The following is an 8,920-nucleotide window of genomic DNA, read 5'->3' as shown; positions in this document are numbered from 1 at the left end:
ATCCATCTTTGGTTCTTAAGAACCTACTTCAACCTAGAAATCCACCTCAAATTCCTAAGCCACTTCCATGGTGGTTCAAACCTGAACTCCGTTGTGCCATTCACCAGGGAGCCCCTGGCCACGGCATTGAGAATTGCTACCCGTTGAAGTACAAAGTACAAAAGCTTGTGAAGAGTGGGATGGTGTACTTTGAGGACCGTGCGCCTAATATGAAAGCTAATATGTTACCCGCACATGGTAATGCTTCTGTCAATATGCTAGATGGTTGTTCTGGAGAGTATAGGGTTTTTGAGGTCTGCCATATCAGACAGTCTTTGGTTGTAATTCATAGAGATATCTATTTGGTCAGTGACTGGGAGCATGACCATGATGGTTGTGTGATATGCAGCGTGAACCCTCGAGGATGTGCTATTGTCAAGATGGGTATTCAGATGTTGATGGATGAAGGGCTTATCCAAATTTGTCAGTCAAGAGATATAGATGATGTGAATGTAATTGTTCCTGTGTTCAAGACCCCTGAGCAGGTACTAATCCGATTTGATAGCAGCAACAACAACAGCGTTAATAGATCGGTATCACCGTTGGCAATACGGTTAGCGGGCCCTGTCCCGTATGCATCCGATAAAGTTGTGCCTTATCAGTATAATGCCACCACGATGGAGAATGGTCAAGAAATTTTGTTACCCATAGCAAATTCTGTGGTAAATATAAATGATATTGCGAACGTGACCCGCAGTGGTTGTGTCTTCGGTCCTGTCTTTTCGAAGGAGGTAGAGGATGTTTCGAATAGTAAGAAGGTGGATGTGCTAGTGGTAAACCCAGTTAGTACTCCAGTGTGTCAGCCTGGTGAATCCAGCAAACTGAAGACTAATGATGATGATGAAGTTTTGAGGTTAATAAAGAGAAGCGAGTTTAATATGGTGGAGCAGCTGCTCCAAACCCCGTCAAAGATTTCGGTGTTGTCCTTATTGATGAATTCCGAGGCACATAGGGAGGCATTGCAGAAAGTGCTAGAGCAAACCTATGTGGAACACGATGTTACTGTGGATCAGTTTGACCATATTATTGCTAACATCACCTCTTGCAATAATCTAAGTTTTTGTGATGAAGAGCTTTATGAGGAAGGCAGAAATCACAATCTGGCACTCCATATTTCGATGAATTGCAAGGAGGACGCATTGTCCAATATGTTGGTCGACACTGGGTCATCTTTGAATGTGCTTCCAAAATCAACTATGTCCAGACTTTCCTATCAAGGCGCTCCGATGAGGTACAGTGGCGTGATTATCAAGGCGTTTAATGGTTCTCACAAAACCGTCATTGGTGAAGTGGACCTTCCAGTCAAGATAGTCCGAGTGATTTTCAGATTACTTTCCAAGTAATGGATATCCACCCGGCCTATAAATGTTTATTGGGAAGGCCATGTATTCATGAAGCAGGAGCTGTGACATTTACTCTACACCAAAAGCTTAAATTTGTGAAGAACAACAAGTTTGTCGTTGTTGGTGGAGAGAAAGCGCTTTTAGTGAGCCATTTGTCATCCTTTTCTTATGTTGAAGCTGAAGAGGAGGTTAGAACTTTGTTCTAAGCCTTGTTTATTGCTTAAGGGAAGAAAACTAGGGCACCCATGTCTTCTTTGAAGGATGCTCAAAAAGTTATTGAGACTGGAAGCACTGATCAGTGGGATCGTATGATAGAGATCGCTGAGAACAAGAATAGGGTCGGATTGGGATTTCAACTAGGGTCGTTCAACGTCAAAGCTAAGGATGTGCAACCGAGTTTCCGTAGTTGAGGGTTCATTCATGGTAATGATCAATGCTCAGCTGCTATGATTAAGGATGGTGACGCTGAAGACGAAGATTGCGCTAACTTCGTGACGCATGGGCAGACTTGTAACAATTGGGTTGCTGTTGATATTCCTGTTATTATTCACTAATCTAAGTAATTTGTTGTTCATCTTTTAAGATAAATCCTTCTCCTACGCCTAAGGGAGAAATGAACATTGTTAGGCATTTCAATTATCATCAATGAAATACAATTTTATTCATCCACATCTATGATGTTTTATTTTTACTTTTTGCTTTTCTGAAAATGGTAATTACAAAAAACATAAATAAATAAATAATAATTGTCCATCTACATAATATTTGGTCACAATTCACTTCTCTAAAATCAAAATATCAAATCATTATCCAGGTTGGTTCCCAAACCCTTTGAATATAATGATCATACTCCCTATCCAAACTTCAATTTCCTTGTGTTTGAGGCCGAGGAAGGAACTGATGATGAAGAAGTATCTGATGAATTATCTCGTTTACTTGAGCATTAGGAAAAAGCCATTAAGCAGTTTGAACTAGTCAACTTGGGTTTCAAATATGATGTGAAGTAAGTCAAGATTGGATCTCAACTGTATCTAGAGGCTAAGAAGGGGTTGATTGATCTTCTTCGAGAGTATTCAGATGTGTTTGCTTGGTCCTATCAAGACATGCCTGGTTTAGATTCGGGAATTGTGGAGAATAGATTACTATTGAAGCCAGAATGCCCGCCAATCAAGCAAAAGTTTAGGAGGACTCATCCTGATATGGCAGTGAAGATCAAAGATGAAGTGTAGAAGCAGATTGATGTTGGTTTCCTTGTTACCTCCGAATATCCGCAGTGGGTGGCCAATATTGTACATGTTCTGAAGAAGGATGGGAAAGTCCGCATGTGTGTTGATTATAGATATTTGAACAAAGCTAGTCTAAAAGATGATTTTCCTCTGCCACACATTAATATGTTGGTAGACAATAAAGTTAAATTAAAAGTCTTTTCATTTATGGACGGATTTTCCAGTTATAATCAAATCAAGATGGCACCCGAAGATATGGAGAAGACCACATTCATTACACCCTGGGGAACATTCTGTTATAGAGTGATTCCTTTTGTTTTAAAGAATGTTGGTGCAACATACCAGAGAGCTATGACCACTCTTTTTCATGATATGATGCATAAAGAGATTGAAGTTTATGTTGATGATATGATTGCCAAATCAAGTGATGAAGAAGAGCATGTTGAGCATTTGTTGAAGTTATTCCAACGTTTGAGGAAGTACAAACTTCGCTTGAATCCCAATAAGTGTACTTTTGGTGTTCGTTCTAGTAAGTTGTTAGGCTTCATTGTCAGCGAGAAGGGTATTGAAGTTGATCCTGTCAAGATCAAAGCAATATTAGAAATGCATGCGCCCAAAACTGAAAAGCAAGTCAGAGGTTTCCTTGGCCGCTTGAATTATATCTCAAGATTTATATCGCATATGACTACCACATGTGCGCCCATATTTAAGCTTCTTCAGAAAGATCAGTCTAGTGATTGGACCGAAGATTTCTAGAAAGCTTTTGACAGTATCAAAGAATATTTGCTTGAGCCTCCAATTTTGTCTCCGCCTGTTGAAGGAAGACCTTTGATTATGTATTTGATTGTGCTTGATGAAAGTATGGGTTGTGTTCTATGTCAGCAAGATGAATCTGGAAAGAAAGAATATGCAATTTACTACCTCAGTAAGAAATTCACCGATTGTGAGACTCGGTACTCTATGCTTGAAAAGACTTGTTGCGCATTGGCTTGGGCTGCTAAGCATCTTCGCCAGTATATGTTAAATCATACTACTTGGTTAATATCCAAAATGGATCCAATCAAGTATATTTTTGAGAAGCCTGCTTTAACTAGGAGGATTGTCCGTTGGCAGATGTTGTTATCCGAGTATGATATCGAATATTGATCTCAAAAAGCTATTAAGGGTAGTGTCTTGGCGGACCATTTGGCTCACCAACCAATTGAAGATTATCAGTCAATATAGTATGATTTTCCTAATGAAGAAATTTTGTACTTGAAAATGAAAGATTGTGATGAACCATTGCTTGAAGAAGGGCCATAACCTGCTTCTTGTTGGGGCATGATATTTGATGGAGCTGTTAATCAGTATGGTAATGGCATTGGGGAAGTAATTATTACTCCTCAAGGCACTCATTTTTCGTTTACAGCTAGGTAAACTTTCAAGTGTACAAACAACATGGTTGAATATGAAGCTTGCATTATGGGGCTTGAAGAGGCCATTGATCTCAGAATCAAGTATCTCGACGTCTATGGGGATTCAACTTTGGTTGTGAATCAGATCAAAGGTGAATGGGAGATGAATCAACACAGTTTGATACCATGTAGAGATTATGCGAAGAGGATATCAATTTTCTTTACAAAGGTTGAGTTTCATAATATCCCTCGAGATGAAAATCGGATGGCAGATGCTTTTGCAACATTGGCTTCCATGATTGTGGTGAAATTCTGGAATGAAGTTCCTAATTTAACTGTGATGCATATTGATAGGCCGGCTCATGTGTTTGTCGTTGAAGAGGTCAAAGATTAAAAGCCATGGTATTTTGATATCAAATGTTTCCTCCAAAGTCAGATTTACCCGCCTGTGGCATCTTTGAAAGATAAGAAGGCTTTGAGGAGATTAGCTGGCAACTTCTACCTGAATGGTGATGTGCTTTATAAGAGAAACTTCGATATGGTTTTGCTCAGATGCGTGGATAGACACAAAGTAGACATGTTGATGACTGAAGTCCATGAAGGTTCCTTTGGTACTCATTCCAATGGACATGCTATGGCTAAGAAGATGTTGAGAGCAGGTTGTTATTGGCTGACAACGGAATCTGACTGTAGCAAGTTTGTGAAGAAATGCCACAAGTGTCAAATTTATGCAGATAAAATTCATGTTCCTCTGACACTGTTGAATGTAATTTCCTCTCCATGTGGGGAATTGATATGATTGGCATTATTGAGCCTAAAGCTTCAAATGGATATCATTTTATTCTGGTGGCTATTAACTACTTTACAAAGTGGGTTGAAGCGGCATCGTATGCGAATGTAACCAAGCAAGTTATTTTAAGGTTTATCAAGAAACAAATTATATGTCGTTATGGTGTGCCAAGATCATTACTGACAATGGATCGAACTTAAATATCAATATGGTGGAAGATCTTTCCAAAGCCTTCAAGATTGCACATCATAATTCTTCTCCCTACAGATCCAAGATGAATGGGGTTGTTGAAGCTGCGAATAAGAACATCAAGAGGATCATTCAGAAGATGGTGGTAACATACAAAGATTGGCATGAGATGCTCCCTTTTGCTTTACATGGATACCGTACATCTGTTTGTACTTCAACAGGGGCAACCTCTTTCTCACTTGTTTATGGCATGGAAGTTGTACTCCCAGTAGAGGTTAAGATCCCATCATTGCGTGTCTTGATGGAATCCAAGTTGCAGGAGCTAAATAATGTCAGACCATATATGACCAACTGAATTTGATTGAGAGAGAAGAGATTGACTGCCATGTGTCATGGTCAGTGATCGGTAAAATAGCAAGTGTACTATTTGCACTGATGTAGTAATAAAATGGGAGTTATCCCGAGTATCGATCTCGAGGACTGCATATTAAGTACAAATCTTTACAATAATTCCATTGAACAAAAGATCAATAGGGGGTTTGTTGATTGTTTTCAGAATGATAATTACGAGAATAAATTACACAAAGCGTATAAAAATCTGTTAATCGATATAAGAAAGCATGTTAGGGCAAGATGTATGAATTGCTTTGTACTACACTACTTCCACATTATACGATGTCTACGTTGTAATTATTCAAAGCCGATTCTCAAGAATTGTTTTCTCTAATTCCTTAGTCGAAAACCATTAACAGTCAATTTCAATCCTAATTCCTTAGCTATTCAAAATGACATTAAGAAATATGCAATTGAACAAGAATTAACGGCTACTACAGTTTGATCCTTATTCCTAAGCGATCATACCGAAGTATTAGTATACAACAAGCGATAAGGTGGTTTGTCCGACCTCAACCTTAACCATAAATCAAAATTCTATTTGTCTGATAAAATAAAGCATTAAGAACTTTGTATAATAATTCGAATTAAGAATAACGTTGATGATCATAAAATTATAGAAATATTGTTCATACATTAGCAATTCAGGGACACCCCTAGCATTAGGGGGTTTAGCTTATCATAGTATTCAAAGAAAGCAAATTACAAAATAGAGACATTATAATTCTTTTGTGATGAAGGTTGATCTTCAATCCCTTCCGATCTTGAAAATCTCTTCTTCTCCAAACTCCTTGGAAGCTCTCTTCTCTTTTCTGTCTCTTCTTCGTACGATCCAAAAAGTCCCCTTTTCTCTTTACCAATAGTAGACTAAATAGTTCCAAATTATCTAAAAGCATAGTGAAATACCAAGACTGCCTTTCGGACTTACACAGAGACTTAAACAATAAAAATCAACAAAAGGGGCGAATTGGCCAACAAGGGTCGTGTCAGCTGACACGGGCGCCCGTGTTGGCTCTCTGTTAAATCTTTGCCTTCAACCTTTGCTGACACGGGCACCCATGTCAGCCCCCTGTTTTCTGCTTCCTTGCTCTCCACTCCTGCACAGGCTGACACGGGCCGTGTCAGCTGACACGGGCACCCGTGTCAGCACCCTGTTTTTGCCTTATTTCGCTTTGCATACTGTCTTTGACTCCCGTTCTTACCTTACGCATCTTTCGGGCTTATTGTTGGACCTGGAAACCAAATAGAACTACCACGGAAACACATAAAATGCGACAAAAAGAGATGAACCACTAATACAACATAAAATAAGAACGAAATTATGAAATGCGATAAAACTTAGGAAATCAACTAAAAGAAAGAACAAAGTGTTACCGATTCTTGAAGATTCATGCTGGATGGATGATGAAAACTAAGTGCAAATGGTGACCGATCACAACCCCAAACTTATCTTATTGCTTGTCCTCAAGTGATGTAAGAGACAACACGGAGGTCAACCATGGATTTTCTTCTTTCCATAATACAGCTGATGTTATTCGCAACTTATCTTCCTCCTTCCCGATTAAGCTTCTGGTTCACCCATTCGAACTATCCACTGCATTATCATATCAGAGTGTTCCTTCACCTGCAAACTTCTTCACACCACTCACCAAATCTCCCGGGGTTTAAGTGTTTAGCACTCATAATATCAAGGTATGCAATATCAACTCTTAATTTTTGAATAGGTTCTATGTTCACTACACAAACCAAATTCACACACTTTTAGAGGTCTTTCGGGTTGTAACTGGGCTTAGGTACGGTGGGGGAAGACAAGGAAATGGGTGACAAGGGTTTAAAACTCGACATTCATGTTGTTGCTATTCTTTGTGCATAATTTATTTCATGGGGTGTTGTCCAACTTGACTCTTTTTTTCCACTTAATTTTTCTTTCTTTGAGTATCTCATTATGGCATGAGTTTTTGACTTAGGCAAGTGCTTTTATCTCATCTCCATTTTTCATTTCTTTTCTCTTTTTACTTTTGGTAGAAGTATATGTTTCTACAAACCTTTTTTTTTCTTTTGTTGCACTTGCCCTTTTTATATTTCTAAAGATCACCATCCCAAACTTATCTTTTTGCACGAATTTGGAACTACAACAGTCATACCGAGCGGGGGTAGGAAGTGTTTGGCTTATGGTTAACATAATGGTTTTCACAAACAAGGGGGTACAGGCTCAACGGGGTTAACAATGGATAAATACAACATTACGGATGGCTAGAAAGGCTAAGGGGTGAAAAACAAACAGCGTGCCTCAGTGTGCGTCTTTGTATTGTGCTGTATTGGTAGAACTTACACAAAATCAGAGAGATAAAGTCATACCTGAATGCACTCTTTTGTGTTTGGTTTTGTTGAAATCTCACCATGTTGGATAAGCTTGCAGGCTCCAAACCACTCTTCATGACAAACAACTTCTTTTTCAGCTTGGGTCTACCATCCCCTATTTCAATCTAGAGTCGCCAAGTTGCGTCCAACATTTTCTTTCTCAGTTGTATCAACTTCCAGGTTGCCTCGGGAGCAAATTCGGGGTTGCATCTTTCCCCCACTGGTCACTAGTCCATCATTTATCTAGTAGAATCCACTTTTATTTGTAACACATGAAAATAAAACTGACACACAAAAACAAAACAAAGTAACAAAGCAAACAAACACAACTTAAACAAAATACAAAACAATAAAACTCCCCTCACACTTGAACCAAACATTGTCCGCAATGTTCATTGTCAAGATAAGAGGGGTACTCACAGTGTCTACTGAGGAGGTGGAGGAGGATACGGATAATGCAACATCATGCGTTGCATCATCGCATTCATTTAATCCAAAATCGTCCCTTGGCGGCGTTATTCAACTCCTAACTTGGTGAGCTCCTCACCTTGCTTAGATTGCTCCGTGCGAAGGTGATCGATCTTATTTTGGATCCAACCCCATTGGTCTTGTGGCATGGAGTAGGACCTTGAAGCTTGGGTCGTTTCTTGTGGTTGTTGGTAAAACTACTCCTCAGTGCTAGGTGCACCCTCCTTATGCTCATCTTCAGGAAAGGAATCAAGAAAATCTTCGTCCCCCTCATCCTAGTCGGGACACTCATAAAGCCAGTTGGCTTTGTTAGTAATACTAATGAAATCATAAGCGGGTAAAGAAAGAATATGAACTTTTTGGCAGACAAGAGAATAGTAATCTTGTTTTACCTCAATCATGCCTTGTTGAATCAACGCGGACATGTCCAGTTTATTCTTACCTGGCACCTGTGGGGCTTCAACAAGCGCAACACCAAACTCAAAATGGTCGGCAATCTGGGTGATCATTCCGCTAACCGAAATGTCACCTAAAGTAGCGCAACCAACTCTGCCTAGGTAGTCAGCTGCAAATGCTGCTACATTGATAGGTGTTTGTGCTACCATACTGTACAAAAAGAAAAGCTCCCTTTGGGTGGCGACACCGGTGCTATCACACCGCAACCGAACATGGTGTACGCCAAAGCCTTCTGAGTGTACCTGAAACAAGGGTTATGGA

The sequence above is a fragment of the Lathyrus oleraceus genome, chromosome 5 (genome assembly GCF_024323335.1).
Source record: "Lathyrus oleraceus cultivar Zhongwan6 chromosome 5, CAAS_Psat_ZW6_1.0, whole genome shotgun sequence".
Taxonomy (NCBI): Eukaryota; Viridiplantae; Streptophyta; class Magnoliopsida; order Fabales; family Fabaceae; genus Lathyrus; species Lathyrus oleraceus.
This window is presented reverse-complemented; position numbering follows the sequence as displayed.